This window comes from Ananas comosus, linkage group 5, assembly GCF_001540865.1.
Source record: "Ananas comosus cultivar F153 linkage group 5, ASM154086v1, whole genome shotgun sequence".
In the NCBI taxonomy this organism is placed as follows: domain Eukaryota; kingdom Viridiplantae; phylum Streptophyta; class Magnoliopsida; order Poales; family Bromeliaceae; genus Ananas; species Ananas comosus.
In genome coordinates, this window is record NC_033625.1 from 7,047,425 (window position 1) to 7,065,776 (window position 18,352).

At 34.1% G+C, this 18,352-nt stretch overlaps 1 pseudogene; it reads right to left on the bottom strand.

Annotated features, from left to right (window-relative positions):
* Positions 1–18,352, bottom strand: part of LOC109710075 — a 34,764-nt pseudogene that overhangs the window by 6,775 nt on the left and 9,637 nt on the right.

An 18,352-nucleotide genomic window follows, 5' to 3' on the forward strand; every position in this document is an offset into this window, starting at 1 on the left:
CGAAATGGCTCCACGTAGGTATCACGATTACCCGTGTGAGTATATAGATCATCACTATACACGTGAAAATATACCCTCTGGACTAAAAAGTGTAATATCGGTCTTAGCTTTGTGAATATGACGTCAACCCATGTCGATAGGGGAACCAACCTTGTGGGTATATATACTGTCACGATTCATTGAGATTTTTTTTTGGAGATCGATATCGACGGTGTAGATATACAGGTGAATTTATACCATCCGATTCTGGACATTACGATATCGAATGTTACCTTGACAATATGATGAAAGTCCATGTAAACATCACAGTTTCCCTTGTGAAGATATGTACCATGTAAACATCACAATTTCTTTTGTGAAGATATCACGGGTGAAAAAATATGATCTACACGTTAAAAGATATGATCCGGCATGTTCGGTGCAAGTATCCCATCCCTTTAGAAAAGTTTTAAATATACAATTTAATGTTTAAAAGTTTTAAATTTTAAATTTACAATTAAAAATCGTAAATGTAAAAATTATATATTTAATATAAAAAAATAAATTTGTAACTTTAAATTTAAAATTTTAATATTTATATTTATAATATTAATATATAAAATTTTAGGTATTAATAAATGTAAAGATTTAAATATAAATATAAATATTATACATTATAAATTAAAAAAATATAAAGTATTAATAAAATTTAAAATTTATCTTTAAAATATGAAAAATTAAAAATATAATACAAAATTTAATTTTATAGTATAAAATATAAAACATGGAAAGCTTTAAATTTTTAAAATTAAAATTAACTTTAAATTTAAATTTCAAATTTAATAAAAATTTATTTTACACGCGATGGGTTGAGGGGTCAATTTTCGATGGGCTGAGGGATCAGTTTTTTCGATCCCGAGTAAAACAGAAAAAGAGGGAAGTTGAGAGGGGGGGAAACTCATCGGTCGTCGAGCCTCGAGACAATCCACTCGATGGACTGAGGGGTCAGTTTTCGATCCCGAGGTAAAACAGCTAAAGAGGGAAGTTGAGAGGGGGGGAAACTGATCGGTCGTCGAGCCTCGAGCGTTCGGAGAGCTCATCGGTCGTCGAGCGTCGAGCGTTCGGAGAGCTCGTCGGTCGTCGAGCGTTCGGAGAGCTCGGAGGAGTAGGAATGTTTGAGCGACAGTCCCGCCCAGCGATCACGCAATGTCTAACGACGACGAAGGGGAAGTCCATTCGAATAGAAGGGCGTCTCTTTCATATATGTTAAACAGTCTAACTGTTGGGTTCACCTCCGCTGACTAAAGCAATAGATGTAATACCTTGTTAATCCTTATTATAACTTTATAAAGGAAAGTCGGTATCGGATGTATCACATTGATCCCCACCGTTAGGTCGAGCGACAAACGCTCGGTCGAGCACAAGCCGAGCTTTATTCGACGTCTAGCCGAGCGAGCAAATCATTTGCTTGGCTTGTGCTCGACCTAAAAAGTCGAGCAAATTATTTGCTCGGCTTGTGCTCAACCCCAGTCGAGCCAGCACAAGCCGAGCTATTGTCGAGCTTATGTATATAAAATATAAATAGATTAAATAATTAAATATATAAATATATATTTATTTATTAATTTAGATTATATAGAAAAATAATAATATAAAAATCGGTTTTTTTATATTTACGCCCGAAATAATATTTTTCTGAGTAAATATACATTTCAAAGTTGATAATCTAGTTTCAGATTATCTATTCTAAACTATTTAAATAAAAAATATATATAAATTAGATTAATAAAAATTAAATAACAAGCAACCGGTCGAGTACTCGGTCGAGCACAAGCCGAGCAATTATTTGCTCGGCTTGTGCTCGACTTAAAAAGCCGAGCTATGAAATTGCTCGGTCGAGCACAAGCCGAGCAAATTATTTGCTCGGCTTGTGCTCGGCTGGGGCCGAGCGAGCACAAGCCGAGCAAATGTGGGGATCAACATCAATCCAGATTGATATAGTTTGGTTTGTTTTTTTAATACTAGCGGTTTGTCGGGGATCACTTCATACACTACCAACAGTTTTAAAATATCAATATCTTCTATCAATTGAAAAGAAAAATTCTATTAAAAAAAAAACAGTTATGGGGAGATTTTAAATATTTAAAACATTTATAGTGATCTTTCAAATTTTATAGCAAAGAAACATTGAAAGCTTANGCTTATTTTATATTTTTATTTGTTACCTGTATTATAGATCAATTTATATTTAGTTTTGTAGTTCAATAATGTCTTACTTTTGTTATGACCAAATCTATTATATGTTTACATTTAAACTTCACTGAATTGATATTTTTTTTTTTATATTGCATATATACAATCATCTATAAATACATAATTTTATAATATTAATTATCAACTATAAATATATAATTTTATAATATGTAAACTTATATATAAATATAATGTTTTAATTAGTAATTAAAAGATCGCATGATTATTTTATATTCCGGAGAGGTAATTTTATCTCTCTATCTAAAAAGTAACTGGATTCACAAATATAAATCAGCCTACCAAATAGAAAAAAAAAAGTAACGGTACAGTTGCAACTGTATGAACCAAACAGACTAGTTGTAGTTACGACGGCAATATTTGCAACTGCGCGTATTTTTAACTACACTGTTTTTGCAACTAAATCCATCCAAACGGTCCCTAAAAGGTCATCTAGTGAGATGTAATTAGAAATATAGTCTAGCTGGAAATAAATGCAGTTGAAAATGCACCATTTATAACTACATACATCTTATTTGGACTTTTTTTTGAAATAACCCTATAGAATTTTCTAATTGGATAAATAATTCTATGAATTTTTTTTTAGCAAACTAACCCTCCTTTTGTCTTGTAGGAGGCATGGTAAATTGTTTTCTTAAATATGGTGAATCATTCACCGCCTTCATGAAGTCGGTTAACGATTCACCGCATTTCATTTTCACAAAAGTGATAAATCATTTACTGTCTTTCCCTAAATATGCATCTATTTCTTTCTATTTTTCATATATAATCTTAACAACTATATAAAAATTTCAACAAATTATATATAATCTTAATAACCTAAAAATCCCTAATAATCTAAAACAAAAATCCTAATAATCCACATAGAATTCTAACAATCTCACTTTTTTATATTTCCTATATATAATCCTAATATCCGTATAAAAATTTCAACAAATTGCATATAATCTTAACAACCTAAAGAATCCTAACAAATAATTTTTAAGATGTTAAGGATTTTGTATTGGCAAGTTTCGTGATTTGAGTCGGAGTCTTGAAGGGTTCAATACGTGATTGTCGAAGATCGAAGAATCCGAGATTCCGAAGAACTCAGAAATGTCATATTGGATGAATCACGATGCTCAGGTAAGCGTTTAAATGTTTTAATAGTGATTCATACTTACTTATGACATTAGAATCATATGAATCAATGTTATAAGGATTAGAAGTGGGTTTTGGTATTGTTCAATTTAATATAACAATATTTGATATTGTGTACCGGTACCTGTATTCAGTTCCTCAAAACCGTCTTTGAAAAATCAGTTTTTAATACTGAGTACCAGTATCTCACTTTGGTACCTCAAAATCCGAAGAGCAGTGTTCTGTGAATTACAGTGTTCTGTGAATTACACTGTGTACCAGTACCACAGCCGAGTACCGGTACTGCATTGGCCGCGTACTGGTACTCAGCCTGAGGAAATTTTCGTGTCGTCATGGTGTACCGGTACCAAATTTCGGAGTACCGGTACTTAATGTAATATTTCCTTAATTAGCTTCTAATCTGATTCTAAAGTCTATAAATAAGATATTGGGGTTCTCTATTTCATTGAACATCACGAGAATACTTGTATGAGAAACCCTAGAGGCTAAGTTTTTATTCTAAACCTATTTTCCACAAATTAGCCTCTTTTAGGTCAATTCGAGATATTGTAATTTGATATCTACATGTCGAATTGATCTAAGGTTTGCTTAGAGATTCTTCTCTGGTTCTTCATCGATACTCTAAGCGAAGGATCACCGCATAAACATGATGTTCTTCATGTGCGGCGTCGTGAATTCGGCGTGATCGAAGGAGGTTCGTGGATTCGGATCGTGAGCTCGTGGATTCGAGTGGCGTCCGTGGATTCGGACGTGTGCGTGGCGTTCGTGAATTCGAACGTGAGGGCGTGGACAACCCGTAGGATTGCGCGAGATTCATAGGAGGTTAGGAGAGATCGAGTCCGTGGAGTCGGTAATCACCTTGTTATCTTTTCTCTTAGTGAATTATTTTTTCGTGTGTTGATCCCGTAGGTTTTTCTCTAAGTTAGAGTTTCCCACGTAAATCTCGTGTGATTTTCACTTTTTCGCATTTAATTTTATCGCATTGAGATTTGTGATTTTTGGGACATATACCTATTCACCCCCCTCTAGGTGTGATAGTATCTAGATAGATCCTAAGGTTTCTATAACATACAATTGGTATCAGAGCGGGATTTAGATTTATCTATCATAATGGGTGAAGGCGGCAATATTAATCGACCTCCACTCTTCTATAACACAAACTATGCCTATTGAAAAGTTCGCATGAGAGCTTTTCTAATATCAATCGATGAGCGGGTGTGGCAATCAATAGAATTCGGATGGAAACATCCCACCGAAGTCGTCTATAATGCTACCGTCCTTAAACCTAAAAATAAATGGACGAAAGACGAAAATGAGTCATCTTAGTTCAATGGAAAGGGGATAAATGCTTTGTTTAATGCTTTGTCACAAACGGAATTTACTCGTGTTTCGGCGTGTGAAACCGCCAAAGAGATTTGGGATACTCTACAAGTTACACATGAAGGTACAAGTCTAGTAAAAGTACAAAAGCTCTAAATATTGACAAGTCAATTTGATTCTATTCGAATGGAGGAGCATGCATCTTTTACTGATTATTATACTAGACTTCAAGACATAATTAATACATGTGCTAACTTGGGAGAGAAGATCCCGGAATCAAAAATTGTTAGAAAGATTTTTCAAACTCTTCCGGAGCGTTTTAGGAAAAAAGTTGCCGCGATCGAAACTGTTAAGCATCCGGATGAGATGAAAGTCGAAGAGTTAGTAGGTGCGTTGCAAACATATGAAATGACTTTTCCTGCTAATCAATCTTCTTCCAAGTTTTCTTCTACAAGCACAGGGGTTGTGTTGAAATCGACGAAGGAAGAAGACGTGGACTCGGAATTCGACGGAGACATCTCAATTGCGGACTTTGAACATCAATTGGCACTAAACTGTCCCTGATATATTGACACTAAACTTCCAATCATTTGTATCTAATTATTATTGTGTGATTGATTTGATCTGATCCAACGAACCTATCGTGCACGCATGCATTAAAGATGACTTGTTGACATCAATTTCCCCATGGAGAGTACCTACCAACAACTCTAATATCAGAAGAGTTTTTACTGCATTTATGGGTCCATATGCCATGTAGTGATGTGTCCATGTTTTCATACACAAAAAAAAGAGAAAAAAATGTCCCTGTAACGTTTCTAAACAAGGCAATATTTTATTTTTCATTTAATTTTAGTTTAATTTAACAAGGCACAATTGGAACGTCATTTGACTAAATCATATACACTCGTAATGTAGTGTCTCTGGGGTTTAGTGGTCGGACCGACTGCAGCATTAGTGGCTCGTCGACATATCTGTGGAGTGTCGGGACGAGCCGGAGTTGTTTTGGTGCGAAATAGATGCGAAAACGGGCTCGGAGCTGTGAGAGTTGGAGTTCAAACACTGAAGTCCGCAAAAGCAAAATTTGTAGTGTTGAGTACCGATACCAGGGAGGGTGTGCCGATACCCCAGAGGGATTACCCGAAGGGGGGCTCTCGGGTTTGCGAGACTGGAGTTGAGTACCGGTACCGCGTCGATGAGTACCGGTACTGTTTTTGGTACCGGTACCCAGCATGCGAGTTTGCTGGCTGAGTGCCGAGTACTGGTACCCAAGTTGAGTACCGGTACCCAGTAGGCAGATTTGAGTTGGTAAGGAACTTTTTGGTCCTTTTGCTGTGTCGATCATTCCAACCGACCCTCAGTTTATTGATATGCGTAGGGAGCTTGGAGAAACAGTATTCTTCTTATCTTCTTCTCTCTCTCTACCTTGTATACACCGTCATTGGGAAGTTGAGGATCGATCTCGTTTCGTTCTACGGAGCTTTGGAGGGTTGCGCGTGCACCGTGGTTGATTTCAGTTGAGTCGTTGGAGGTCGAGCTAGCACGGGGTTGCTCCTATCGACTTCTAGCCGGTATTGGACGAGAGTTCGAGGTGGGTTGATGTTGCTCGAACACTTCGAAATTCTCCCTAAGTTTCAGAAAATGTCAGCATGTATTTTCTTGTTCGATCATCATGTTTAGTAGCCCGAATTCATGGATGTGCATGTTTATATGAAACCTGAATTTGGAGCATCATTAGATGAAGTATATATATATATGCTGAACTGAGATTTGACGTAGGAGAAAATCGATTAAACCTACACTGTCATTTTCGAAAGTTAACCGAATTAGCTTCAGAAGCTATTGTTTTTTTGTATCATCGCTGTTAGTGTATAGTGGATACTCAAAGTAGTGTAGGTTGACATTATATACGCTTGTGCTGAGGGACCGAGCTCGTTTTATAGTAGCATTGGACTGTTTCGTACTGTCGGGAGCTGTCAGAGCTGACGGTGGATCCAGATGTCTACATCTTCTATCAGATTGTGCCGAGACCACGTGAGCCTTGGTTGTTAGACCAGTTTGACCTATTTGCATTGACTATAGCCTGTGTGAGCCTGATTGAGCTCGACAGAGATACGCTTGCGTACTCGGTAGGGTTGCTCCCACGAGTGTCGCTCCGGAGTGAGACTTTTACTTGCGTTGATGTCGCAGCAGTCCTGTTTGGACATTGTTCTTGGACTGGCCACCCCTGTGGGTGATGTGCGGTGCAGCTTGGGTAGAGGCTGGACTGACTAGTTGGCGGTCCATTGAGATTGGGTCAGTGTATTGTAGCTAGTGATGCATTTTTATGTCTACAGAGAGTATGGTTTGGATAGCGATAGAATAGTGGCATATAGCTGTAGGGTTTCTTCCAGCTTACTTTACTATCCTCTACATACCTTTCCTGTAGACTTAGTGGGTAGGCCGTTGGGGTCGGTAACGGTACCCACTGAGGACTACTCTGTTTTGCAGTAGTTCTCACACGCAATTGTTGCCACCTTTCTGCAGAGCCTTCGTCTACTGCTGTTGTTGCTGATTCTAATTGTGGGAAGGGAGTCGCGAGCTAAATCCCTGCCACCCCTGGATACTGTGCTAGAGGAGTACCCTTCAGAGGTAGTTTTGGGTTGCTCCATGTACATACTGTAATGTTAATTGTACTCGCTAGAGTGAGGTTGTTCTATTGGCTTTTGTATGTACAGTGGACCCCTTTTATGTTATATATATATATATATATATATATATATATATATATATATATATGTTCATTTTTAGCAGCTCTATACTTCTAGTTGTAGCTTTGACTTGGTTACAGGCACTACAATAGAATTAGGTTATAGGGATACATGTTTGGGACACTTTTGTGTAAGTGTCCTATTTATGCCAAAATTTTTTAAAAAATCTACTAATGCCTAAATATAAAGTCCAATCCAACCAAAAATAAAAGGTTACTCTACTCAACCCACCCCACCCAGCCCATTCGGCCAGATTACAAACAGAAAAAAAAAGAAAAAATCGATTACCATTTCTCCTTCTCCCCTCACTCAATCAACTGAAATCCCAGACGAAAATCCCTTCCTCTCATCCTTCTCCGCCACCGCAGCCAACAAGGTAGAGTTCCGGCGGTTGCTAAATACTTAAATAAATATTGGTAAATTAGCAGCACTCTTTTTATGTTATAACGACACTCTTTAACTGTCACTAAATACCTAGTGAGCCCACATATAGCAACACTTTTTAAAAGTGTCGGTAATTTAGCCAGCAGCACTTCTTTTGACCTTTACCGATATTTAAAAGTGTTGCTATAAACCTTTTTTGTTGTAGTGAGGTACAGCTTTCGCTTCGTATATACGAAAAATTTCTATGTATACGGCGGGTCTGTTGGCGTGCCAGAGAAAACGTGTTAATTCGGGGCGTGACACGCAAACACTACGAAATCTAAGTACATAAAAACCTTCCGAAATTGTCAAAATCACAAATCAATTTCAAATTTTAAAAAATTATCAAAACTATATATCTAATATTGCTAACATTATATTAAAAAAATATATGGCTAAACTAATTTTACTCCTTCAGTTGATTATCATCAAAATATTGGACTTTATCAATTGAAATAGAAACAAAGTTAAAAAAAGGTGATGGCATAAATTACAGAAAAAATTATTCAAACTTTAAAATGAATATAAGAAAGTTGTCCTAAGTTATATAAATTGAATAAAAAACTATTAAATTATATGATAGTTGTAAGGGACAAATAAGTTCTTTTATTTTCTAACTCCTATAAAATTCTAACGAAAATTAAAGAGAAGGGTATATATATATATAGAGTTGGACTGGGCTACTATTAGTAGCAAAATTCTATTGTTGCTATCAGTTTTTTAGCCATTAGATCAACTCTTTTCGTCATTTCTAACCATTGGATTAAATACTATAACCCAGTGGGGACCACTCAACCCTAGGGGGACCACTCAACTCTAACTGACTAATATCATCCTAACCCTACAATTTTTCATCCAAGGGTTAAAAACTTGATAGCAAAAAGAGTGTTTTACTACTAATAGTATTCCAGCCTAATTCTCTCTCTCTATATATATATATATATATGGAGTAGGGCTGCTGTGCTTTTAGGAGCACAGAGGCCTTCGTGCTCCTCAGCAGCCCTACTTTATATAGAGTAGGGCTGCTGTGCTTTTAGGAGCACGGAAGCTTTCGTGCTCCTGAGCCGTTTTCGATAATGGAATTTCCGAATCGACGATCGGCTCCGTCAGACTTAATCTAGCGTATTTGAAGTTTCTAGAAAATAATTTTTGCGATTTTTTGAGCTTCTATGCTTTTAAAAGTATCAAGTCATTGGTGCTTGTAAATTTTTGGCCCTTAGATTAAGAAATATGTGGTTAGGATGATGTGGGGCCCCTAGGGTTGAGTGAGTGGTTGGTTGAATACTATAATCTAATGTGACACCCCAATAATCCCACATCGGATGGGAATGGGATTGTCATTGGGTTTATAAGAGACTTAGACACTAGTAATAATAACTGGGCTTAAGCATTTTGGGCCGGTTGTTGGGCCCAACGAGTTATTGTTGCTAGTGGGCTGGGTCGTTACATTTGGTATCAGAGCCGGTTCACCAGCTGGACATGTGTGGCGAGTCTCGGCTGAGCCAGGGTCTGGATGACGGGCTAGCGAGACGAGTCTCACATACATGTGATCTTGGGCGCTTGTGTTTTGCGACTGAACAGGACGTCAGGGCCTTAACGGGGGAGTAGTATGTGACACCCCAATAATCCCACATCGGATAAAATGGGGTTGTCATTGGGTTTATAAGAAGACTAGACACTAGTAATAATAACTGGGCTTAGATTTTGGGCGTTGACTGGCCCAACGATATTATTGCTAGTGGGCTGGTCGTTACATCTAACGGGTGAAAATGATCAAGGCATAGAATCGAACGGTAAAAAACTCAACAACACAAGTGCTTGGTACTTTACAAGCACGCATAGCCGACTTTATATATATATATTATATATAGGTCCGACTACTACCTATTTAATAGGAATTGGGACTCTTGTCCTATCAAGGTCGATTTGAATGATCGGAACTTCAAATTGATAATCGGCACCGTTGAATTGATCTATACAATTAGAAAGTTTGAAACCAAATTTGTAATATTTAAAATCATTATCAATTCATCTTAAGAGTTGAAAAATGAACGTCCATAAATGAAAACCTTCTAAAATAGAGTTATACTTTCTCAGTTCGTAATCAGGGTCATCAAACATATCTAAATAGTATAATAGAATTTTCTATCAAATTCAAGCAATTGATGCTCTACACCGCTAAACAGCAACAACGCTCATATAGACCGTCAAAAATTGTCGATTTTACGACCACTTTGATCACATGTAAACCACTTATCAAAATTATGAAATTTAGTTTCTAGATATTCAAATACTCTAGATCAACTTCAATGGCTCCAATCATCGATTCGGAATCTCGATCATCAAGACAACTTGATAGGACAAGTGTGTCCTATCCTATTAATAGGATAGTAGCATTAGCCTAATTATATATATATATTATAGTTATATATATATATATATATATATATAATTAGGCTGGAATACTATTAATAGTAAAACGTTCTTTTTGCTATCAAGTTTTTAACCCTTGGATGAAAAATTGTAGGGTCAGGATGATGTTAGTCGGCTAGAGTTGAGCAGTCCCCCTAGGGTTGAGTGGTCCCCACTGGGTTATAGTATTTAATCCAATGGTTAGAAATAATAAAAAGGTTGATCCAAAGGCTAAAAAACTGGTAGCAACAATGAGATTTTGCTACTAATAGTAGCCCAGTCTAACTCTATATATATATATATATATATAGAATTGAGCTCCTATGCTTTTAAAAGTACCAAGCTATTGGTGCTTGTAGATTTTTAGCCATTGGATTAAGAGATATGCGGTTAGGATGATGTGGGCCCCCTAGGGTTGAGTGGGTGGTTGGTTGAATAGTATAATCTAATGGTTGAAAATGATCCAAGGGGTAGATCTAATGGTAAAAAACTTACAAGCACCAAGTGCTTTGTGCTTTTACAAGCACCATAGGTGGACTATATATATATATATATATATATATAGAGTTTTGCTAGAATACTATAGGTAGTAAACGGCTTGGTTTACTACCGATTTGTTTTCGATGATAGAGCTTCCAAATTGATGATTGACACCGTTAAAAATGATCTAAACTGTTTAAACTATCTGGAAATCAAATTTCACACATTTTCGATATTGTTCTCTTGTCCATCAAGTGAACAGAAAAATGAATGGCTGAAATGAATATCCTTCAAAAAGTGATGATACAATTTTTATATTTGAGATCTAGAGTCTAGATCTTATTTTAAATAGTTTAAAGAATTTTTTAACAAAAATTTAGTTGATTTGAACTCTTCTATACCGTTAAACGAGCAAACGCATCATATCGGCCATTAAAATTATAGATTTTGTGACCCTTTGATCGTTCAGTTAGTGATGCCAAAAAATCATGAAATTTGATTTCTAGATAATTTGAATGGTCTAAATCATGTTCAACGGTGCCGATCGTCGATTTGGAAGCTCTATCATAAAAAACAAATCGGTAGTAAACTGAGCAGTTTACTACCGATAGTAGTCCAGTCAAACTCTCTCTCTCTCTCTCTCTCTCTCTCTCTCTCTCTCTATATATATATATATATATGATATTATTTGCGGATTTATAGGTGTAATATTGATACTGACATTTTTGGAGTTATATATGTGATATTTTTAAAGTTTTAAGGGAAACACTTAAAGTGTGTTTATTTTACTGAAATTGGACAAAGGTGAATAGTTTTCGAGTGTAAATATCTATTTTTATTATTTAGTTTATCATAACTTCATCTTCGGTTGTGACTCAAACTCTCCAAAATAACGTAATTATCTTCGGTCCACTGCAGGCCGATGTCAATTACCAAAAAAAGGTGAGAAACAAATAGTAAAATATTAACTCATCTATCATACCTCCAGCATTTATATCATTTATTTTCTATCAAACAAACAATACAATTGGGAGAATTTTAGCCGCATAGTTATACAAACAAATAGTGAAACTGAACTTTTGGTTGAAATGAAGTTTAGATGAAAATCACTTTTCCTCCGCTGTTTATTTTCACAAGGATAGAAGTGAAGTTTTTTCAGCTCTACTATTTATTTCGGAGGAAGTATATGATGTATAAATAATAAATAACTTAATAAATAATAAATAAAAATAATATAATTATATTTTATATAATTAAAAATTTTAATTTAAAACAACTAAATTATTTTTTATACATAAATAATAATAATACAACAAAATAAATTCTAAAGTAAAAAAAATATTAATGCTTAACTAATCAATTTTCATCACATTTTAAATGTACAAATTAAATAAAAAATACTAAAATTTAATTAATTAAAAAAATAATTAGTATCCTAACTAAATATATTTAAATATAACAGCATTACTCATTGTATTATTTTATTAGTTTTTCCTTCATCTCTCTTCACCATAATTGATTTCGGCCTAGGATAACTCGAGTTTTGATTCGAGTTAATTCGACTTAGGATAGACTAAGGTCAATTACATTGTTTCGGATTACTCGCGTTTTGGCCGTATCCTTCTTACGACGGTCCAAACAGCAAAAATGATCGTGTTTACTGCAAAAAATGACTTCACCCCTCTCGACTTTTACCTAAACAAAGAGCCCCTTAACATTGCTCCAATCTAAAATAAGAAAGTAAACTTTACGTATAAACCCCTAGAAATTATCTTTTCCATATTTAGTCCCCCCAAAGTCACAAGAGGCAATCATTAATTGCGAATTGAATAAGGAAAGAAAAGGCCAAAATAGCTTCTTTATTTATTTATACCATTTTATATTAATATAATTTACTAAATTTCACTACTAATTCCAGATCTTTTTATTCAAATTTCAATTTGGTCCCTGAAATCTTATAAATTACACACACGATATCGCCAAAGTTTCTGTAGTGCCTTAAGTGCAGTAATCATCTCCGAGAAAAAATTATTGTATACGTATATCATATTTCGTATCCTATTATGAATTATACGTAGCAAAAATTTTATAATTGAATTGTAAAATGAAATATATGAAGGATTGATAGATTCGTCTCGAATTTCAAAAGAAAAATGCTAAGTTTACAACGCAAAAGATCCCTCGTCCAAGGGGTTGTAGAGTTTACAAAATTTTTTAAAGATTTTAGTTAAAAGGAAAATGATATGACAAATTTTTTTTTTAAAAAATAAGCATTTGAATGAATAAAGTTATAAAATTATAATCCAAAATAGGTTGTAGGCGGAGGATTGGTCATTTCAAAATATGGCTTATTTCTAGCAAGTGTTGAGATTTTAAGTGTGGATTGTAGTAATTGTTTATAATCTTTTATTGAGTTATCCGTCAATTAAATTAGGAATTTTTTTTCGAATTCGCCAAAATTTGCGTCAAATTATATAATTTTAATCACTTCTTAACAAAAAAAATCATACTAGTTAACGACTAATAGTTCAAAAAAGAAAAACTTGAGGGGCCTCTTTCACTAAACACTATAGTTGAGGGGTCTCATGCATTTTTACCAACTCTTGGTCAAACTTTTGGGAACAAGTAGTGCAAAAACATTTATGGCTAAATTATAACAAAAATATCTTGCACTTTAGTTTCAGTCTTAATTATTTGTTGCATTAAAAGCTGCATTAATTACCACCAATATTTTACTACTTTATCAAAAATAGATCCAAAAATTTTAAAAATTGGTAAATTAGACTGTAATACATCACTAAACAATTTATTGAACAATTTGTTCAATTTATGTAATTCAATTGTATTACTTTTTGATAACTTTATGTATATAAAAATCTGCTTTAACAAAAGTTTGCGGGTGAATTCAACAATTGTTCATGATAACCGAACATATTTGAGACAACGATAAAAATATAAAAGGATAATTAATGTAATTTTGTATGCTGGGGAGATAGTTGATGCATACACTAAAGTGTAAGAGAATTTTTTATATTTTAGCTAAAAAAAGAGAGCGGAGTTGAGAAATAAGGGTGACTAACGAGGACGTAGACGAGGGAGGCGAGGAGGATGGTGCGGAATCGGCCGAGGAACGAGTCGGCGACGAGGGCGCCGAGGAGGGGGAGCATCGAGGCGACGCCGCTCCACGTGTTTATCGCCGCCGCCGCCGCCGCCGTCCCCTCCCCTAGTGGCCCCGTCAGGTATGTTATCAGGTTCGCCGATATCCCGTAGAACGCAAATCTCTCTGTAATCTCCACACCTTCAAATTAATTATTCTATTTTTAGTTATTCACCACATATCCACAATTCGGAAAAAAAAAAAAAGGTCAACTTGTTTTGTTTCCTCATATATATTTTTTAAAAAAATCCAAACTAAGTGTTAATGAAATGTCAATCAGTGATTAGACGGCGAAAAAGTGAAAACTACGAATAGATCTAGAGAGAGAAAGAAAAAAGAAAAATAATTACCGATGACGAAGAGGGCGGAGGTCCAGCCGCCGGATTCGGAGCGGGAGACGGGGCGGCCGCGGAAGTCGACAGCGCCGACGATTTTGGGGGATTGTTGGGGAAGCAGGTTGAGATTGAGGAGGGGGTCGTCGAAATCCATCGTGATGCGCTTCCACTCTCTATTTCTTTATCTCACTATTTCTCTCTTTTTCTCTCTCTCTCTCTCTCTCTCTCTCGTACTTACTTTACTGCACTAATGCAGCAATATCGTTTCCTCTGCAGTTGTTACTGCTTTTTAAGGGAGAGAATTTTCCTTTTTTAACTTTTTCTACTTGTGATGTAATGTGATTTGGAAAGATATGGACACGTGTCTGATGTTGATCGGTTTGGTTTTCGATTTTTTTTAGAAAAAAATGGTACGCAATCCGTTTGGAGGAATGCTTATGAAATTGCCCCTAAAATTTTGTACGATATTTATAAAATTTTTAATTTTACAAAAGTATTTATGAAATTTCTAAATTTAGAGGGATGCTTATGAAATTGCCCTTAAAATTAATTCTATTTATTTTCCTTAGCTAGGAATAAGGGATTCCCCAATCACATACATAAAACTTAGCTAAAATATATATAGGTCATTCTAATTCGACTATCCAACCTTTCAAAATTTTGATTTTGGTATCCAACGTTCAATTTGTTTGATTTAAGTAATTTGATAACTCTTTGGATATAACAATTGCTTATTTTAATAAATTTATAATTATGTAAATTATATAAAATATACTAACTATATCCGTAAATATAAATAACGCATTCAAATTTAGAAGTTAAAAATTATTAATTGACTCAAATTTAAAAAAAATTAAAATTTTAGATAGCAATCAATATTTTTAAAGATAGATAGTTGAATCTAAACCGGTGATAGTTGAGATGATTTTATACAATTTTACCCACAGTTTATACTGAGTGAAAAATGTTGTTATCAGCAGTGTTGATACATGAAAATGAAGGGAAAATTAACTATGTATCCCTCAAAATTTTTGAAATATCTTATGTAACCCCTACTTTTTTTTTTGTTTTAAATATATCCTTCGTATATTTCTCTATTATTTAAAAATAACTCGCTTTTAGTACCCATTAAATTATTCCAAGTTAAACCCGGATTAAATTTTTACCAGAGTTAAAAAAAGTCAAAATACCTATTTTGTCCCTAACTTACTAATCTATTTTCTTACTTTCTTATTTATCCCGCTTAGAAGGCTTTATATGAAAAATATTCTTCAAATGTTTCAAGTTCTTTTAAATTTACTCCTTGAAAAGTGGGTGATAGTAGAAGAGAATATTTGAATAATCAAAATAGTAATATTACAGAGACGGCGATTGTTCATAATGGTTCACTAACAGAATCTAATTTTAGAAATATATTTAACAAAACTCGAAATGTTAGAGGAGTATTTTCATATTAACCTTTTAAGCGGGATAAATAAAAAAGTCTGAAATTTTTCATGGGTATATAAGCAATTACCCCTTAATTGAACGTTGCTAGGTGGTATATCTTTTCAGTATAACCGGATTTGCTGTAGTCGTGTTATATTGTAATGAAAAATGCTACATGTACACCTCTTTATAGAGTGTGCATCTTAAACTCCTTTAGTCCAAGAGTTTAAACAATTGAAAAGATTTTTGGTATTTTTTTTTTTAAAATTTGATGTTACAAAGTAAGAGAACAAACGAAATCTGATCAAGATATTTGTGTAATTAGTTAGTTCACTTGAAGAGCAGAACCGATTAAACTACTTGATAAAATTTTTAAAATTTTTTTTATTAAAATTGAAAGTTCAGACGGTTATTTGCAACCTAAAGTTAAGCAGGTCACCATGTTAAGTGGTTTTTCTTTTTCTTTTCTTTTTTTTTTTTCCAAGAAGTGACATAATATTGTCAAAATAGTTTAAGTTATCTAATGACCCAACTCACTAGTATTAAGGGCTCAACCACCAGCCCAAAATATTTAAGCCTAGTTATTATGTTTAACCTAGTCAAGCTTATATACTTTCACATTTAGTCATAACTATCCGATTTGGGATTATTAAGGTGTTATAGGTTATTACCTGAGTATATTGGATATTTTTAAAGCTTTGAAAAATATATTACATATTATCTTTTTTAATATTTTTTGAATTTCTTTGTCATTGTTCCAAAAATACCTGACAACTAAACACGCATGTGCAGGCTTAGGGAGCACTAATCTTCTGCTATCTAATAAGGGCTTTATTTTATATTTTATGTTTTATTTTATTTTATTTCATTTTTTTGATCTTCTTCGTATGATCCGAGGCTTCAGATCGCCGCTGATCGGGGATGGTCTAGGTGAGCTACAGTACTTCTCAAATCTTGTCGCTAATATCTCCCTATCTGCTGAGGAGGATTCGATTGCTTGGAGATGGAATAGAGATGGGAAATTCTCTGTCCACAGTGTCTACAACTTTCTCATCTTTGGGGGAGTCATTGATAGCAGGATCCTTTACATATGAAAATTAAAAATACCACTCAGGATCAAGTTTTTTCTTTGGCTGGCCTCAAGGAATAGGGTTCTAACGGCGGATAATTTGTCCAAGCGTGGCTGGCAGAGACCTTCGATATGTGCTCTTTGTCGCAAGAATGAAGAAAAGCTGGAACATATACTATTTGAATGCAAGTTCGCAGTGCACCTGTGGACCATTCTCCTATAAGGCATGCCGAATACTGCACACACTCTGTTAAACCAACCAGCCGACCTTCAGTCCAGATGGATCTGAGCAAGAAAGACACAATCTGGACACAAAAATCCTCTTTGATTTAGGCTTTGCTGCGACTTGTTAGGAACTATGGAAAGAAAGAAACTTTAGAATATTTGAAAATCGAGAAGCGGAATGTGGGGATGTGGGTAACAAAATCTTTTCATCTGTTATTCTTTGGATCTCTTTTCTGACGGGATAGTGAGCAACAAAGGTGTATTCACACTATGGCGCTCTACTGACGTCCCTGTTTGATGTACTTTCTCAAATAGGGGGGCCCCCTGTTTAATCAAAAAAAAAAAAAAAAAATTTTTACAGAATTGATTTTGATTTACAGAGTTGATTTTTGGTTAAAAATGATTGAGGGTTTGGCTGAGCCTAACAACAAAGTAATTTTTCTGAAATGATTTTATAAAGCTGTTTAGTAAATATATTTATTGTTTGCATCTAATAAGTTTTTTTGCTAGTTTTTATTTTAAAGTTTGAACCAAAATTTTGAATTTGACTTAATTTTTTTAAAATTTTAAATTTTAAACGTTGAGAAAAATTTAAAATTTGTTATTGAATTTAAAATTTTAAATTAAAATTAAAATTTTAAATTTTGAAAATTTACAAATTTCAAAATTTAAATCTAAATTTAAAAGTTACAAAATTTTAATTCTAACTTTAAAGTTTAAATTTAAATATAGTTATAGATTTAAATTTAAATTTAAAATCTGAATTTAAATTTAAAATTAAATTTTGATTCTAAGATTTAAACTTTAAATTTTAATTTCGAGTCCAAAATTAGAATCGGATTTCAAAAAGTAGATTTTAGTTGCTTCTAATTTTGGGCCTTTTAAATTAGAAAACTGATTCTAAAAATCAGATCAGATTTTGAAAATGTGTCCAATTTTAAATCCTACATTTAGTAGTCTCTTTCGACATAGCCAAACACCCTATTGAAGGAAAGATCACTTTTGACCCTAAAATCACTTTTCAGAATCTAAACCAAACATCCCCTAAGTTAGAAATTATTTTATTTTGTTTGAAGGCTGTCTGTTCTAATGTAAAAGAAGATAAAGTCATCTCAGAAAAAAAAAAGTTGCAGCAGGGAAAAGCTGTCAAATTTACCACTGTCATTTGGTTGTTTGGTTGTCAAGATCCAACATTTACATTTTAATGGATCTAATATTATTATTTCATTGTTTGTGATTCTGATTCAACATAATTGAATTTGAATCAAATGGAGGAAATATATTGGTTAATTATGGTTCAACCAAGTTCATCCCTTTGGGAGGAAATATATAGCAATATACACACCAATGAAACACCTAAAAC